Source organism: Apodemus sylvaticus, chromosome 2 (assembly GCF_947179515.1).
Source record: "Apodemus sylvaticus chromosome 2, mApoSyl1.1, whole genome shotgun sequence".
In the NCBI taxonomy this organism is placed as follows: Eukaryota; Metazoa; Chordata; class Mammalia; order Rodentia; family Muridae; genus Apodemus; species Apodemus sylvaticus.
Window position 1 is genome coordinate 178567433 of NC_067473.1, and position 19621 is coordinate 178587053.

At 44.2% G+C, this 19621-nt stretch overlaps 1 non-coding gene across 1 annotated transcript; it reads left to right on the forward strand.

Moving 5' to 3' along the window:
- Positions 1-8972: 8972 nt before the first annotated feature.
- Positions 8973-9079, forward strand: LOC127679454 (U6 spliceosomal RNA). The gene has a single exon (XR_007976767.1). It is a non-coding gene; the product is annotated as a U6 spliceosomal RNA (small nuclear RNA).
- Positions 9080-19621: the final 10542 nt, after the last annotated feature.

Below are 19621 nucleotides of genomic sequence, written 5' to 3' on the forward strand. Positions count from 1 at the left end.
TTCCAGTCTTGACCTCCTTTGGTGATGAACAGCAGTGTGGAAGTGTAAGCTGAATAAACCCTCTCCTTCCCAACTTGTTTCTTGGTCATGATGCTTTGTGCAGGAATGCAAACCCTGACTAAGACAGGGTGACATAGGACATGGTAGCAGGGATCGGGGGTGGGGGTGGGGAAGTGGGGGGGTGGGTGGGGGGTGGGAAGAGCCTGTCTTACATTTTGACGGTGGTCTCTCTTTTGCAACTATGTATCTGAAGTTACTGACACCACTGAAAAGAAGCTTCCTTGCCCTTTGCAGTCAGTGAGAACGTGGATCATGGACTTGTACACGGCTTCTGGAGTAGCACAGACTGTGGACATGCACGTGGTCTCTGGTGTCTGCATGTTTCATGTGTAGTGGCTAGCCCTGGGCTTGTGTTTTGATGCTAATTCCACTCCTCAGAGGGGCTGCAGATGAGGAGTTGCCTTGTGAACCTTCTCCCCACCTTAACTTTTCAAATAAAGGCTTGAGCCAATGATTGGGCAGGAGGAAGGGTGAGGAGCTGAGAGTTTGCTGGAGGAGAAAAGGATGGGGAGGGGGAGGAGCCACAGAGGATCAACAGGAAGGGGAGGAACTATGAGGGATCATCGGAGGGGCTACAGAGAGAGAAGTTCCTGGCTTGGAGAAACTGCAAGTTATATGGGATAATATAGATGGGAATAGTGTAGTGGGAGATCTGCCCAATTAGGCTATTAGCTTGTATTGTTACTGATTGAGTTGAGATTTCTTTTACTGGGTAATTGGGTTGGAAAAATATAACAATAGTCACGGACCTCAGCATGGTCTCAGCTGAGACCATGGCAGTACAGACCACAGATGTCTACATGGTCTTCTGCCACTGTTTGGGCTAAGGACACTATTACAGCCCTTGGAGGCAACACAGGCCAGTGGCATCACCGCGGCCTCAAGTGGCAGTGCAGGCCACTCATACCAACAAGGCTCTGGGGGCAGCATGGCCCATGCCCATGGACATCAACATGGATGCAGTCAGCAGCAGCACAGACCATGGACATACACATGGCCTTGGGTGGTAGCACTGGCCATGGTTATCAATACAGCCTCCTGCTGCAGTAGGACCACAGACCCAGACATGGCCTTCAGTGGCAGCAGGGACTACTGATGTCATTGTAGCCTCAGGTTGCCAGCACAGGCCACTCACATCAACATGGTCTCTGGCAGCATGCCAGGTAGGTTTATGTCAACCTTGACACAAGATAAAGTCATCTGAAAGGAGGAAACCTCCATTGAGAGAATGCCGCCATCCTGTGTCTGTCTGTCTCTCAGGGTTGCCTCACTCAGGATAATTGTTTTCTCTAGTTCCATCCATTTGACTGCAAATTTCAGGATGCCATTGTGTTTTGACAGCCGAGTAATAATCCATTGTGTAAATGTGTACCAGGGCAGGGAGAAGAAAGAAATCTTCTTTCTCCAGTTTTCAGTTGTGTCTGGGAAGTAAGCCAAGGCCAGCATTGTCAGGCATGAGTAAATAGTTCAGTATATAGTGCTATATACTGCTATAGTGCCCAGAAACTTATAATAAATATAAAGGTCTTTGTGTCATTACTTCAGAGCAAGGTTGTATGTAGAAAAGCCTCCTTACACACATACACACACACACACAGACACACACACATAGACACACACACACACACACACAGACACAGACACACAGACACTCAATAAAATTATTCCCGGCAATATTCTGCTATACTCATAGATTGGTGCCGACCCCAGTTGTTGTCAGGGAGACTTCATCCAGCAACTGATGGAAACAGATACAGAGAGCCCCAGTCAAACATTAGGTAAAGCTCTAGGACTCCTGAAGAAGATAGAGAGGAAGCAAGAACACCACAAGAAAACCTACAGAATCAACTAACCTGGACTCATAGGGGCTGCAGAGATGGAACTGACCAAGACCCTTTGCACACATGGCCTCACACATGATACAGTTGTGTAGCTTGGTCTTCTTTTGAGACTCCTAACACTGGAAGCAGGGCTGTCTCTGACCCTTTGCCTGCTTTTGAGACCTCTTTCCTCCTACTGGGTTCCCTTGTCCAGCCATAATAGGAGGGGAGGAGTCTAGTCTTACTGTAACTTGATATGCCAGTTTTGGTTGATATTCCTTGGAGATCTGCCCTTTTCTGAAAAGAAAAGAGGAGGAGTGGATTAGGGGTGTGCAGAGGGGAGGTGTTGGAGAGGGACAAGGAATAGAAGAAAGAATGTGGAAAAAAATTAAAAATATTCTCCCACAAGATTGGGTTGCAGACAGGCATTTTCTTTTTTTGATGTTATTTTCTAAATTCTTTGTTTACATTCCAAATGCTTTCCCCTTTCCGGGTTCCCCCTTCCCCATATGTCCCATAAACCCTCTTCTCTCCACGCATTCTCCAATCACCTCCCTGCTTTTTCTCTGTCCTGGTACTTCCCTACAATGCTGGATCAAGCCTTTACAGGATCAGGGCTCTCTCCTTACTTCTTCATGGGAGTCAAGGCATCTTCTTAATTAGTGAGGACCATTGTGGCGTCCCATGGCAGGGAGTCCTGGTTTCTATAAGAAAGCAGGCTGAGAACACCTGAGGAGCAAGCTAGCTCCTCTCATGGCCTCTGCATCTGCTCTGGCCTCCGGGTTCCCGCCCTGCTTGAGTTCATCCTGATGTGCTTCAGCGATGGAGTAAGATGCAGAAGTGTAAGCCAAATAAACCCTTTCCAAAATTGCTTTGGTCATGGGGTTTGTCATAGCAATAGTAACCCTAAAAGATCCCCCTTAAAATTTTATTTAAAAAACATCTAAATTTTGTATATATGTGTGTGTGCCTGCATTTAGGTCTGTTCATGTGAGTACAGGTTCTCATGGAAAGCTAGAAGTGGGAACTGGATCCCCCAAGGCTGAAGTTACAAGTGCTGACGTGGGAGAACTGAACTCTGGTCCTTCGCAAGAGCGTGCCCACTCCTAACCACTGAGCCATCCCTGTTGGCTCCTGGTCTCTCCTTTTCATTCTGCCTGAACCGCCATCCCACGGAATAGCGTGGCCTACATTTAGGCTGGGTCTTCCCTCCTCGGTTTACAAAAATCTAGAAATTCCCCCACAGGCATGCTCCAGAGGTGTGCCTCCTAAGCGGTCCTAGATCCTGTCCACTTGGCAGTCAGAGTTTGCCATCACAGTTGCTCATGTCTGTACTTCAAGAACTGTCAACTGCTTAGATTGGGACCCGTCATGGTGTAGCAGAGCGGAGGTGGCTGCCCAGCCTTCTCTGGGTTGAAGATTTCTCACCCTCCATGTGCTTCCTGAACCTTTGGTTCTGTACATGCTACGGAATCTTCTCCTCCCTCCCTGGCTAGGGAATCAGAAATTTCTCCATCAAGCTTATATATATATATATATATATTTGATCTTGTACCTGGAAGTGGCTACACCCAGTTGCAAGTCTTCTACTTAGAAGGGATGTTTTTTACTTGAAGGTGAGAGGCAGCAGTGACTGGGTTTTTCTTTAGGCTTGAGCATGTCAGAACTTCAAGTTCATGGATTTACACATTCCTTCTTCAAGTCGCTGTAGCCATCTGAGTTCATATCGCTAACTCAATATAAGGGGACAAACTGCCGAGAAGCTGGGCACATTACACACCTGTAATCCCCGTACCCTGGAGAGAGCGGCAGGGCGATCATTCTTGATTACCTGGGGAATTGGAGGCCAAGATGATCCTGGCTTTAAAAAAATTTCTAACATACAATACACAGAATTATTTGAATTTTGGATGTGGCCTTTTGTGAATTAAGATATTGAAGTTCAATTGCTTTAGGTCCACAAACTCCAGATTGTTAAAGGAGCTATTAAATTGTCAATTATCGAGGCCAAATGTGTGTATATGAAGTAAAGAAGATTTTAAAATAACAATGAACTAGGAACAGTAAGAGTTGTTCTAGGTGCATCCAACCATGGGGTGCATCTGGCCAGCAATATCTGCGAATGAGACCCAAAGCAAATTCATAAGGTTTATTAAAGCTTAATGCGGTTCATTTCTACAATTCTTTTCTAATTCAACCGTGAGGTTCTTTTTAAAAGCTGATTTGTTTTTATTTTTAATTATGTGGATGTGTGGTCTGTGTGGGTTTGTATGTATGCGTAGGGTCTGAGAAGGCCAGGAGAGGGAGTTGGGGCTCCTGGAGCTGCAGTTAAAGGCCGCTGGCTGTGGGCTGCCTGATGTGGGTGCTGGGAACTGAACTCAGGTCCTTGGCCTGAACGGTCTGTGCTTTTAAAACCACTGAACCATCTCTCCAGCCTTGTGTGGCTTCAGAGCGTGGATTCTGTATATGACAGTATTGTGTCTTGTCAGAAACGACGGCACAGGGCTTTGGAGGGATTGATGATGGGGAAAATATAAGCTCACGAGGCTTGTGAGCTTCAGAGGCAGGGAGTGGGTCCTGTGCTTCAGAGTCTGTGCTTCATCCCTGTGGACAGCTATCACATAAATCACATATCACATATCACATAAAATGTTATAGATGAGCAGCGAGTGGGGAGCTGCCGAGATCTGGGGAAGGGAAACTTGGAAGACAAACATTTGGTGCTGGATTTCAACATACGATACTGTGGCTTAACATCATGGCACACGCTGACAGCCTGGAAGCACACAGATTTATGAACTCGGGAATCACTTAAAAGTCTGGAAGGAGGAGATGCCATATGTCTTAGCTGAAATTTATAAACTCTAGACCACAGTTCCTCTTCCTTCATCGCTCCCCCTGTCTCTGTCTCTCCCTTCATCTTTCATCTTTCCTGTCCAGCAAACCATCATGGACAGAATTTACAGACTTCCTTATTTCAGCTCAGGTATTTACCTACTATCACCTTCCTGAGTGTTGATTCACAGGTCCTATCAAGTTACACTTTCATGATCATGGTGTCTGGCTCCTTTGGCTGGTGTCCATGTCTGTCCACACTGTCATGGGCTCCTTTTCCTGGTGTCCATGTCTGTCCACACTGTCATAGCTCCTTTGTCTGGTGGCTGAACCCTAAGGAAGACTGCCTCATTCCATTCTCAGTTCTTTTGGCTTTCCGTAACTTTGGCATGCATAGGTATGAGTGATATATACACATGTGTGTTTGTATGTGTGTGGCCACATGCGTCTGTGTATGTGCACATGTGCACGTGTGTTTGTGGAGGCCTGAGGTTGACATGGGTGTCTTCCTTGGTGGCTTCTTGATTTATTGAGACAGCGTGTCTCGCTAAACCCAGTGCTCCCAGTTCCAGACAGTTTAGCTAACCCCCTGCCCTGAGACCACTTGTCTGTGCTTCTTGAATACCAGGAGTATAGCGAGCTGCAGTTTCTGCTCAGCCTTCTGTGGTATCTGGGGACCCAAACGCTCACCCTCATAACTGTGGAAAAGTGCTCTATCCACTGAGCTGTATCCCCAGCCTCAGTTTATTTCCATTGTTACCACACTTTGTCATCCTGAAGCCCTCCAGCTCCCTGCAAATGCAAAAATGTATCTGCTCTTGTTTGTTGCTGAGACAGAATACCTGACCATAAGCCACTTAAGGGAGGAAGAGCTTATTCTGTGGGGAAGGCCATGTTGGTATTTGCTTGAGGAGGCTGGTCCTTTGCTTCCACAGTCAGGAAGCAGACGAAGATGAACCAACCGAGGGATGCAATTCCCCCCTCCTTTTAATTCGGTCTTGGACCTCACCTCAGGCAAGGATGCTGCTGACACATGGGCAGCGTCTAAGGGCTCTTCCCATCTCAGTGAATTCCCTCTGAAGACTCACTTGCCCAAAACTTGTTAATGCTTTTGGCATAGCTCTCAATAATAAAACTTGGTTAATTCTTTATCCTTTTATTTTTATTTTTTTATTGAATATCTTCTTCATTTACATTGCCAATGGTAAAACCTTTCCCAATTTCTCCCCTCACAAAAGCCCCCCTCCCTAAAGATTCCCTATCCCTCCTCCCACCCCCTGCCTCCATGTATATGCCCCTCTACCTGACACACTCCCACCTCTACCCCCCTCGTCCGTTTCCCTTTGTTGGGGCCTCTATTGAGCCTTTACCTGACCAAAGACCACTCCTCCCACTGATGCCCAACAAGGCATTCCTCTGCCACATTTTTGGCTCGAACCACGTGTACCCCTTGGTTGACGGTTCAGTCCCTGGGAGTCTTGGGGTGTCTGGGTGTCCAAAGCCATTGTTCTTCCCATGGGGCTGTAAACCCCTTCAGTTCCTCCGGACCACCCTTCAGCTTCTCTGGACCATCCCGCAGATCCTCCGTTGGGGACCCCAAGCCCAGTCCAATAGTTGGGTGCTAGTTTCTGCCTCCGTATTTGTAGGGCTCTGGCAGGGCCCCTCTGGAGACAGCCATGGCATGCTCCTTTTGGTACATGCTTCTTGTTGTAGTGTCGGGGTTTGGTGACAGTTTATAGGACGAATCCCCAAGTTCTTGATCCTTTATAGTTGACAGTCTGCATTAGCTATCACATGTACTGTTGAGAGCCTATTGAGAATGAAAGGGGACATTGATGACAATGTTCTCAGACTCCTGGCAAATGAAGTTCTACGACAGAAGGCCAGATACCCTTAAAAAATAAGTTCCCTGTAGGCAGATGGGCTTCATGATTGCCCCATGGTTGCCAGTTAGAATCTATTAATGAGTTAATTTTGAGAGAGCTAGAAGGAGTGTGTGCTGTTCTTTGGTTGTGTGCATGAGTTTCCCAAAGTCACACAATGTTTGTTTAAGTGCTTCCTGTTTGTGGCTTCAACCATGTTCTACATGACACTGTTAGACCCCCCGAGGCTCCCCAAGTCACCACATTCAGATGTCAATGGCTCTTAAAGGCATTTGATAGTGACACAGACATCACTGCTTCTCTGGTGCCTTATTCTTGATGCCTGTCAAAATCTCTGCCCCACTACATCATCTCTCCATACCTTCCTTTCCCATGAACTTGCCAGATGGGATAGATTTCAAATTGTTAATGCTCAGTATTTTTAAAACATACAGTACTTATAATAATGTTTTGAGAATTTCATACAATGTGTTTTGGTCGTGTTAACTCCTTCCTCCCCCAGCTCCTCCCAGATCCACTTTCAACTCCTCCTAATCATGTTTTTTCTTTTCTTTTCTTTTCTTTTCTTTTCTTTTCTTTTCTTTTCTTTTCTTTTTTGTAAAGATAACCTACTGAGTCTGGTTAATGCTATGCCTGCCTATACTTATGGGTAAGGGAGATCCTCTGGAGTGTGGTTGACTCACCAGAAGCCACACCCTTAAAGAAAACTAGCCATGCCTCCCCTAAATGTCCTTAATTGTCAGTAGCTTCTCAGAGTTTGAGCCCATGAGCCCATTCCCACTCTGCTAATATGTTGACTAGCTTGATCTTGTGCAGCCAACCACAAACTCAGGTCCTCATACATATGCAGCAAGAGCCCTTACCCATGCTATTGCCTCTCGACTCCTGTCACAGAGATTTCTATGAGAGTCTTAAACTATTTTATTATTTTTATGCATATACAGATTTGCCTGCATATCTGTCTGTGTACCACGTGTGTGCCTAGTGCCTGTGGAGGCCAGAAAAGGGTGTCAGATCCTGTGGAACTAGAATTACATATGGTTGTGAGTCATCAGGTAGAGACTGGGAATTGAACTCAGTTCTTCTGGAGAGCAACAAATGCTCTTAACTGCTGAGCCCTCTTTCCAGTGCTGCCCTTTTAAAGGGACTTGTGTGCTACCTCTCTCCTTTCCTGTTGGTGGTAACCATCCTTTAAGTAGTGCGTAAGCCCAGTCCTCTTCACTGTTGCAAGCTGGTGTATAGATACATGGGACAGCATTTAGCATCCATACCGAGGCTCTGTGCTCTTCACTGTGCCAGTCTGGCTGTTGCTTTCTAAGCACCCCCCCACTGCTAGCTGCAGGAATATATCCTAATTTCTCTGAGGCAGCATTTTTCCATCTGGAGAGCTTTGAAAGAAATAAGTAGGTCTCCACTTTACCCAGGCTTACTGAATTCCAAGAATCTTCAGGAATATGATAAATGAATATTAAAAGTAAAACACTCTGGGCTAGGGAGAGAGCTCAGTTGGTTAAATGTTTGCTGTGCAAGCATAAGGATCCAAATTAATCTCAAGAATGTATTATTATTGTTGTCGTCATTATTTATTTATTTATTTATTTAATGTATATGATTATACTGTCGCTGTCTTCAGACACTCCAGAAGAGGGCATCAGATCCCATTACAGATGGTTGTGAGCCACCATGTGGTTGCTGGGAATTGAACTCAGGAACTCTGGAAGAGCAGTCAGTGCTCTTAACTGCTGAGCCATCCAGCCCTATTTATTTATTTTTTTAAAAGCTAGAGTCAGTGGAATCCCAGAGTCTCAGTGAAGGGGAGGTGGAGGCAGACCTAGCCCTGGCAGCCAATTGTCTTGCCAACCTAGCCTACTTGGGAGAGCTCCAGGCTAACCCCTCCCCTAAACAAACAACAAATGAAGCACAAGGAGGGACACACTCATGTGCACATCCACACCAGCTCCTGCACACGTACACAGAGTATTACTACTAAGGCAGTGCTAAGATGGAGAGACATAGGCTTTGGCCAGTCATTGGGCTGAGACACACCCCTTGGTGGCTGGACTAGCCTACTCTCAGCACGCATACCCTCTCAACACCGAAGAGCAAAGGAGCAAGGGTTACATGGCAGGGGTTGTTGGCTGTCCTGTCATGGCCAGTTTCAGAATAAAGTTGATCAATGATCCCTGATGGCATCTTTGGCTGTACAATAAGTGAGCCCCAAGAATGTCCCTACCCTAAACTCTGTGAGAAAATAAAATCTCTGAGTGCAGGAAACTGGGATCAGACACATCTACTGACCCATGGAAGAGGCTAAAAGTTGAGTTTTAAAGTTCGGTGTTTTCACCACACTCCACAAAACATCTTAAAAAATTGGGTGCTTGCTTCAGTAGCACATATACTAAAAATGGAATGATACAGAGAAGATTAGCATGGCCCCTGTGCAAGGATGACACACAAATTTGTGAAGCGTTCCTATTTTTACAGACCACATGAAACTCAAGAAGAAAGAAGACCAAAGTGTGGATACTTTCGTTCTTCTTAGAAGGGGGATCAAAATACCCATGGCTCAGTGCCATCCAATGGACTGATCACAGGGTCCCCAATGGAGGAGCCAGAGACAAGGCCCAAGGAGCTGAAGGGGTTGGCAGCCCCACAGGAGGAACAATAATATGTACCAACCAGTACCCCCAGAGCACCCAGGGACTAAACTACCAACCAAAGAGTACACATGGAGGAACCCATGGCTCCAGCTACATGTGTAGCAGAGGATGGCCTTTTCAGATATCAATGAGAGGAGAGGCCATTGGTCCTGTGAAGGCTCGATGCACCAGTGTAGGCGAATGCCACGTCAGGAAAGTGCATGTGTGAGGGGGTTGGTAAGCAGGGAGAGGCGGAGGGGATAGGGAGGTTTTGGAGGGGTAATGAGGAAAGGGGATAACAAGGAAAGGGGATAAAATTTGAAATCTAAATAAAATAAATCTCTAATAAGAAATAATGAACAAAAAAATTTGGGAATGTAGAGAGACGGCTCAGTAGTTGAGAGCATTTACAGGACCCAGGTTCTGTTCCCAGCTCCTACACAGCAGCTCACACTGTTTGAAGTTCAGGTCTAGGAGATTCAGTGCTCCACATGCACCAGGCATGCAAGTAGTGCACTGACATGCATGCAGCCAAAACATCCATAGACATAAAATAAGAAATAAAATTGTTAAAGGCTAGAGATATGGCTCAGTGGTTAAGAGTGTTTGCTGTCTTTCCAAGGGATCCGAGTTGAGTTCCCAGCATCTATGTCAGATGGCTCCTGTAATACCAAGTCCAGGGAATCCTTGGGCAGCTGCATGCATGTATATATATACACAAAATGATTATGATGATGATGATGATTATAAAGAAATTGTATGGAGTAAAAGAAATGAGATACTAGTGCCTGCTACCAAGAAAGTTCCAGTCTTTGAGGAAGATGAAACAGTGGTTTACTGAACAATCTCAATGAACTCTGACAACAACTAAGAGTTTACAAAAGATTTGACTCCCATGAGTTCTTACCCTGTACACAAATCCCTTGCTTAGTGAGTCTTGCTTTCAGCCCTATGCTATACAGCTAAGGGATTAAGGCTCAGAAGAGGACACATTATTTGTTCAGGATGACCCAGTTGGTCACAAGCTGGGACTGAACCCAGCTGGTCAGACTCACAACTCTTATCACTTCTTCAGCTCTGATCACTCTCTTCTAGAACGCTCCTTTATTTCCTTGCACCTGGATAGTGAAACACAGGCACTCAATGGCGGATGCCATGTGTAATCCCAGGAGCAACGATGACTAGGCACATGTGATAATCTGACCTTCATGGGGCACAATGGATCTCTGTTCTGTTGATGGATAACAAGCCCTCATCTCACTGGAAATAAAGGATTATTTCTCTGTCTTGTTTTTCCCTATGAATCCAAACATAAGGGATTATTTTTTTAGTCAAATATGGGTGAGTATGGCTTAGGAATATGGATTCAGTTTGCCCTAAATAAAATATTCTAATGTAGAAAGGGATTCCAGATTTTTTAAAAAATAGCTATAGGACAAAGAAATTCCAAAATTAGGGGCTGGAGAGATGGCTCAGTGGTTAAGAGCTCTGACTGCTCTTCCGAAGGTCCTGAGTTCAAATCCCAGCAACCACATGGTGACTTGCAAGCATCCATAATGAGATTTGATGCCCTCTTCTGGTGTGTCTGAAGACATCTACAGTGTACTTACATATAATAAATAAATCTTTTTTTTTTTTTTAAAGTCCTAAATCAAGGAATTTCTCCAATCCTTTAATGGAGCCTGTGGATGTTGGGTGAATCTCTTTTATTGGTTTCTTTTTCTACCGAATGACACTGTTTAGTTTCCGGGTTGGTGTAATCTAGTGGTTTGTAAGTTAATACATTCCAGAAGACTTGATTGTCACAAAGATGCTATGTTAGGTGAAACACAGAGGCCAGTGATGGCTGTTAAGGGGGTGGAAGATAGATAACCCAAGACACTTTGGGTCAGGGTCTGCAACATTCCAGGTCTCCACAACCAGCTTTAACTTGGTGTGTAACATGGTTGTGGCTAGCCGCTGGCTTCTGCTGCTGTCCCCCGGGGAGGGGGGGATTTCCAGTTCTCTTATCTGGAAGGCAAATGAAATCCCTGGAAATTGTTGATTTCAAGGAAGGGATGATTTTCCGTGAGAGGTTACAGTGTAACCCTGTTCTCAGGAGATTTCCCTCAAGGGTTAAATGGCTGAAAATGGTCCAGCAATAAAGATTGGGTTCGATTACACGATTGGGAGACACAGTTTTGTTTAATTTCCATGTGTTTCTTTGATGTCTGATCTTTGAGTATGTGTTACACCTTTTCTGGGTGTAATAACCACCTTTTCTGTCTGAGCACTGGGAATTAAATCCATGGCCCCAGGCATACAAGGCACATAGATAGCTATACAGCCCCAACCATCACATTCTTGATGTGCAAGAGTCTCTGTATTCTGAAATCTGGAACTTTCTAGCTCTCTCAGCCCCTATCCTGGTCTTGAACTTGATGTAAAACAGTTTCCTCCTTTGTCAACTGATGGTTCCTGTAGCAGGTTTCCCCTGAGTGTTTCAAAACTCAAAAAGACTAGTCTTGCTGTCTTCTCTGGTGTTGTTCATAATTCTGGGCAGAGAGTAAAGCAGTTACACAGCACAGCTGTGCACACATTCATGAACACATTTTCATTGTCTTCTTTCTCCATATGGAAGCTCATTGTTTTAATTTTTTTTATAAACTGTGTTTATGTAGGATGGAATGTTCTTTAGCTGACTTGAGTGCCAGCTGCAATTGCTATGTGGTTATGAATTTTTAGAGGGAAAAGTCCTTTTTGTAGAAAATTTTCTTAGAATCAGTCCTATTCTTGCTACTAAAAGGACTGAAATTCTGAGTCTAACTTAGGTGATACGGCGAGAGGTTCTCTTCACCGCTTTGAGCTGTCTCCTAGGGCACGTCACCTCAGGACAAGGGATTAGCTTGGGAACTACAAGATGCTGCAGTGTTTGCGTGAGCATTTAGGCGTCCACATCAGTCATGGTAGTTCATATGATGTGACGTGTGGCTGGGAAGATGCCCAAGGAATCCTAGGTCCCTTTCCAGGACCCAGATAAAAACGCAGAGGTGCTGGTGCACACTGGCAGTTCCTGACCAGGAAGGTGGAGACTGGTGGATACCTGTAGCTCCCTGGCTAGCCAGCCTTGTCTAATTGACAAGCTCTAGACCAGTGACGGGTGTTGTCTCTGAAAATGGGTGTCTTCTGAAGTGGGTGCAGAAGAGACGGCTCACTGGTTAAGAGCATTGGCTGCTTTTGCAGAGCACTCAGGCTTATTCCCAACATCTACATCATGGTTCACAGCTGTGTAACCCCAGTTCTAGGGCATCTGACGTACTCTTGTGTATGGCCTCTGCGGACACTCAGCCCCCGTACATAAAAACTGGCCTCTGATCTGGAGGCCTGCCTGCTGCCAGGTGTTGCAGATAGATGGAAGATGGTCCAGCTTCAGGCTCTCTATGACACAGGGCAATAGTAGGAGCACCAGCAGGATATCTGAGGAGTCCTGGTGAGGATCCAGTATTCATAGAGTAGCAGAAGCCAGAGGCCTCAAACCAGACCAGTGACTCACTGCAATGACCATTTGCAAGAAAAGATGTTTGGATAAAAGTCTTGGACCAATGGCTTTTTAGTTCTGTTGCCCCCTGCTTGTCTGTCTAAGCAGAGGAGATAGAGCTTTCAGAATTTTGAACAAACAAGAATGCAGATGACCTCCATGCCTCCCCTTTGCTGTCCCCCACTGAGATGTTGTGCTTATGTTTCTTGGAGGATTGCCACAGGGACTTCCTTAGGAAATCTGATAATTCCCTGACATTATTAGGACTGTGTCAAAGATGTGGCAGAAGCATGGGGCAGTGCCCACCATGGGAGATGCTGTGGGAAAGTCCTGCTGTACTCCACGTGATGAGAGAAGCTGGGTAGACTCTGAGCACCTTAGCACATCTCTGAGTTTCTTTTTTTCAGAAACAAAAAATGAGTATAATCTTTTTCCATCTTTCTTTCCTAAAAAGAAAAAAAAACACAGTTTGTTTTTGTTTGTTTGTGATTGGTGTGTGTCACAGCCCAAGTGTGGAAATCAGAGGACAACCTGGGAAAGTCAATTCTTCACTCCCATCATGTGTGTGCTGGGGATTGAGATTGGGTCACCTGTAGATAGCAGGCACTTTTACTTGCTATTACTTGCTAAGCTATTTGCGAGCCAGAGCCTAATTGCATTTTCCTTTTCCTACCTGAGAAAGGGGTAAAAATTCCCCCCCACCACATGCATGCATACACACAAATATGCACACACATCTATATACATACAAATATAAATATGCTCACACATATTACATGTGTACATGTATCTGTACACATTAAATATGTGCACATCATATTTACATATACGCATATATAGATATGCTCACAGATACTACATATTTGTACACACATATATATGCACACACATTGCAGCAATGTAGACACATATATACATAATATATAGATAAATATACACACGCATAGTTATGCACACACATATACATGCAGATGATGTACAAACACAAACATGCACATGTATGCATACACACACATATATACATACATATGTTGATGAACACACATACATATGAATGTATACATGCATACATGTATGTTCTAGATTCTCACTTCATCTCTTTTGTATTTGTCCCTCAAATTTTCCCCCATAATGTATTGTTATTGATATTTTATAATTTTGTTATATGTGTTTTACAATAACATGGTTTGGTTTCAGATTCTTTAAAGGATATTTTTGATGTATAAAATCATGCATGAATCAAATTTGCTGCAAGAATAACTGCAAGATGGGGCCCAGGCTTTGTTTTTCATTTGAGAGAAATGAGGTCGGATTTATTGCATAGCAGGAATTCATAGCTCGGTACTGGTGGTGTGTGCCTGTAACCCTGCTCTCTAGGAGTAAAGCGGAGACTGTGTCAGGAGTTTAAGGCTGGGTTACTCTGCATGGTGATGGCTTTGTTAGCCTGTCTGTTTCCAAAGTCTAGTTTAACCTTTGATTACAAACCAAAAAGTTTCTATGTGTGGTTGTTATTGGATACGGACATTTGAGAAAAATATAGGCAGAGGGGCTATTTTGAGACAAAATATAAGAGAAACCATCAAGATGTGTAGACTTCCTACTCAAATGATTTTTGAAACAAATTATATTTAGAGTGTGTGTATGAGTGTATGCATGTGTGTGTGTGTAAGTGTGTGTGTGTGTATGTGTGTGTGTGTGTGTGTGTGTGTGGACATACCACAGCACACACAGTCAGAGCCAGCTTTCAGGAGTCGGTTCTATTCTATCATGCAGGTTCCAGAAATGAACTCATGTCGATAGGCTTGGCAGCAAGCATCCTCACCTGCTTAGCCATATTAATGTCCCTCAGATGAATTTCTAATAGCAATTTTTCACAACTATCGTGCCCTTCTCCTTAAATGTATTAGCATATTATGTATTTCCACCATCTTCCAAGTCTAGATTCAGGTAACCAATGGTTGCTCTTCCTCTGCCTGTTTAGCTGAGTTATTTGGTGGCCTTAACATCAGTGCTACTTAATGTGACTGTTATATACACTAATTATATACACAGATCTGTTTATCACATACCATACAATTCAGGATACACGAGTTAGCCACATAAAAACTGGATCAACTTGTGATCTGGGAGTGAATGGGAAGAGAGGTTTAGCAACTTTACATCTTCCTCAACAAAAACGAGCCAGCTCTCTATCACTGGGAGCATTGAGAGCAAAGGCAGCATCGGAACCTACAGAAACCACATCGGTGAAAAGTGAGCTTCTGAAGATGTCTTAATAACAGGACAGCAATCCTGAGTCTAAGCCTAATGTTCTCATTAAGTGCTAACTGATGATCCTTAACATCAGCCCAAAGTGGGAATATGTGCCAGGTTTTCAGGGTGAATCACAAACCCTGGGACTGGAAATATGCACACAGAAGGAGCTGGAGGCATTGCTAGGGAGTCTCCAATGGTGTTTACATGTTGGAGGCCGGATGAAAAATATTCATTCAAGGGTTCATGTTTAAGCGGGGTCTCCGGCTGCTGTTTTGACATGACTATGGCCAATAATCAATTTAAAATACCAAATGCAGACAGGTGTAGGGGTGTGCACCTTTAATCCCCGTACTTGGCAGGCAGAAGCAGGTGGATCTCCATGAGTTTTAGCTAGTCATATTTACATAGGGAGTTCTAGGCCAGACAGCTATATAAAGGGACCCTGACTCCACCAAACCAAACCAAACCAAACCAAACCAAACCAAACCAAACCAAACCAAACCAACCCACCAACCTACCAAGCTATCAAACGAAAATACAAAATGTATTCCTCTTTTTTCTTGGGTGCCTGGGATGGCCTGGAACATTTCACCTTCCCAAGTGTTAGCCTCCTCTTATCACCTTTGAAGTCAAGATCAGAATGCCCATTCTTTCTGTGTTTTATCCCCCGCCTCTCCAGGAATCCCTCAACAATGAAGCAACGCACTTATTGTTGTTCACCAGCACCAGAGAAAATTGGAAACACCGTGTTTATGATGGAGTCTGGGTTTAGCTCAGTTTGCACTGCGTTTTATTTTTATCTCCCTGTTTCTGTGAGCCTCTGGCATGTGGGAACTGGACTCCAGTTCTCTGGAAGAGCAGCCATTACTCTTAACCATGGAGCCCCTCTCCAGCTCTCCATTGCATTTTAAAGAAGGGAATTAAAAGGCACATAAAGTGTCTTAAGGATATTGAGTAGTTTAATTAAGATTCACTGTAATTTCATTTTAATAATTTCAACTGTGGCATGCGTCATTAGTTTTCTATTAGTTTCCTTATTATGGTCATATTGTTTTATAAAGCAGAGCTCTTAAAATTAATGTTCTACAACATAAAGGATAAATTAGTTTATTGTAGTCTTTAATGGCTCCAGAAAGATTGCTTTCTGTAAAACTATTCTTTGACTTCTGTGTTATTGTGGAAAAAAGAAGATTCTGTTCAAATAGTTTGTTTGGTTTCAGCCATTTTCAGTTGGCCATTTGCAGTTGCAAACACAGCATTATCTAGATTTCACTCTGGTCCTTAGGCTGGGGCAATGGCTGGGAGGATTGGAACCTGTTAAGGAGGCAGGGTCCTGGCTGCCGCTAGGTGTCCCCGTGTGGATGCTCTGTCTACCTTAAAGACTGGAGTCTGCACTATCCCAAAAGCTGTTGCCTGTAGGTGGGGCATGGTCTTCTAGCTGGGCTGTCTTGTCTGGCCTCAGTGGGAGAGGATGTACCTAGCCTCACAGAGACTTGATGTGTGAGTGTGAGTGTGTGTGTGTGTGTGGGGGGGGAGGGGATACCAAGGCGTGGCTCACCTGCTCAGAGAAAGGGAGGGGGGACAGAGGTAAGGATTGTGGGAGGCGTTGACTGGGAGGGGGGCAATGAATGGGATGTAAAGTGAATAAGTAAACAAAAATAAAATTAAAATAATAAAAGGAAAAAAAACCCCTAGATGCCACTTGTCTGTCAAGGGTTTCTTCCTGGTGGAGTCCTCCTCTCTCCACAGCTGTTGATTGCATATAACTCTTGATTTAGGGTTGGTGCTTTGCCACCTTTCCCCCATCTCATTGACATGGGGACTCTACGATAAGTAAAGCATGAATGAGGAGAGAGAGAGAGAGAGAGAGAGAGAGAGAGAGAGAGAGAGAGAACAATGAATCAAGGTCATGATTGTTCATTATGAATTAGCACATGCGACCCAGCCAGCTTTCTGGAGGATGAATTTCAGAGCAGTAGATTGGACTTGAACTTGCAAACATCAAATAGTTTTATATTTAGACATGGGCTGAAATACTCACATGTACACCGTCACTCCATGTAGAAAAGCTGAGATGGCCTCTATGTGCAGTTTACATATACAGACAGTTTTAAGCCTGCTAAGGTCAGAAGCGGTTTGGGATTTAATTAGATAATCAAAGACAAGAGAAGATTAAAATTGTGTTTGATAGTACGTGTGTTTGTATTCTTCACTCTGAGTGTAGAAAAGTGTGGCGTTCTGGGAAGGAATAAAAAGATCACCAACTGACTCATGCAGATGATACTGAAGGAACTCGGAGGTCGTGCGACGGCACATATAGCCTAAGTCAGAACCCCTATGTCTTCCGTGCCTGGCACAGACTGACCGTGGCAGTCACCAGGCTAGTGTGACCTGACTGGACTTGAGCTGCTTTCTTCACAGCTTTGTTTAATTTTTGCTTTCAATGTATCAGCAAAAGAAGGGGACGACTTAGTGTTTTGACTCACAGTGTCTGTTGCTCAGTTTTAAGTTGGATGCATCACAAAATTAGATTGAAATAATGATTGAATAAATGTTTGTTATACTCTATTTTGAAATTGCCATGATAATCAACTGAACTTTTTTTAGAGTCTGGAGAGATGACTCAGTGGTTAAGAGCACTGGGTGCTTTTGCAGAGGATTCAAGTTCTATCCCCAATACCCACATGGCAGCTCACACCTGCAACTCCAATTCCATGGATTCGGACCCCTCTCTTCTGGTCTGTGGGTAGCAGGTGCTCATTGGTGCACACACACAAATGCAGGCAAAATAGGCATATTCATTAAAAAACTATTTCCTTGAGATTTCTTTTATCTTATGTGCATGCTTGTTCAGCCTGTATATGCGTATGTGCACCATGTGTGCGCAATGCCTGATAAAGCCAGAAGGCTCCGGATCCCCAGAACTGGAGTTATAGATGGCTGTGAGCTGCCATGTGAATGTGGAGCACCAACCTGGGTCCTGCTGCAGGAAGTATTGAAAGCCTCCGCAGTGTTCAGTCACGGTATTCCCAGCTCCGGTCCGGTTCGCCTGCCTCTGGTACCGCTAGTTCCTTCTCAGCCATAAATCCCTGTGGTCCATGGTCCCACATTCCAGTAACCCAGTAAAACAAAATGCTTGAAGCTTATAATTAATTGGTTAGATCTATATATCAATAAGTTCTCAATTCACAAGATGCCCACACAATAATTTCTATGCCAATTGATAATCATGCAAACTGCCCACCTAGATTAGACAAGTTACCCCAATGATTTTATTCCTATATAATAACATAGTCACCCATGGCAATTCAAAGCCACACGGATTCTGAATCAACCTGTCTGTTGTCCGTTGTCTGTTGTCCGTCTTGCTTCCTCCTCCATCTCTCCTGAGTCTGTCTCTCCTGAGTCTGTCTGTCTGTCGTCTGTCTGTCTGTCTCTCTGCAACTCTTAGCTCCATCTCCCTTTTCTCTGTCCAACCACGAGCCTCCTGCTGCACTAATATTTTAATGTAATTGGATAGGGAAAATTCTGCCACAGGGTCCTCTGGAAGAGCAGCCAGTGTTCTTAACCAATGATCTGTCTTTCCAGCCTCCATCAATCAATTTTCAACATAAAACAAATGTTAATCATCTTACTTAAAATCTGAACTTGATGTAAAGCTTTTGGTGTTAGATTATTAGAACAGAAACCATGTCACCAGAATTAGACCCTGTATTTAAAATGCAAAAGGATCAACTGAATATTCTCTCTTAAATTTGGGATTATGTAATCTTGTTGAATGTTGACCTAGAGTTTTGTGATGTGTTACTCATAACTCCACATAGGAAAAATATAAGTGTGATGGTTTGTGTATACTCAGCCATGGGAGTGGCACTATTAGAGAGTGTGGCCTTGTTGGCGTGGGTTCGAGTTTGTTGGAGTAGGTGTGGCCCTGTCGAGTAGGTGTGGCCCTGTTGGGGTAGGTGTGGCCCTGTTGGAGTAGGTGAGGCCCTGTTGGAGTAGGTGTGGCCTCGTTGAGTAGGTGTGGCCCTGTTGAGTAGGTGTGGCCCTGTTGAGTAGGTGTGGCCCTGTGGTGGGCATTTACTTTGTCTTAGCTTCCTGGAAGCCAGTCTTGCACTAGCAGCCTTCAGGTGAAGATGTAGAACTCTCAGCTGTGCCTGCACCTTGCCTGCCTAGATGCTGCCTTGTTCCCACCTTGATGATAATGGATTGAATCTCTGAACCTGTAAGCCAGCCTCAATTAAATGTTGTGCTTTATAAGACTTGACTTGGTCATGGTGTCTATTCACAGCAGTAAAATCCTGTCTAAGACAATAGGAATGCCAAAGAATTGATGGGAAATAGCCAAAGTTAAATCATCATTTTTTTTTTAAAGAAAGAATCCATATTTTGAGTGCCTTTTTTCATGACATCATGGCCTCAGTGTGGAAGAATAAGACACAAGTGAATCTGTTGTTTCCTTAGTGCAAAATGATCTTTGAGAAATAGTGACATTTGGATAAACTTGGAGAGAATGGGAAGGATTGGAGGGTTTTGACAAGGGCTGTGATGTCTGTCTGTCTCTTAGAAACAGGAGCAAAATTCTGTAACTGAAAGGTGAAGTTAGGTAAT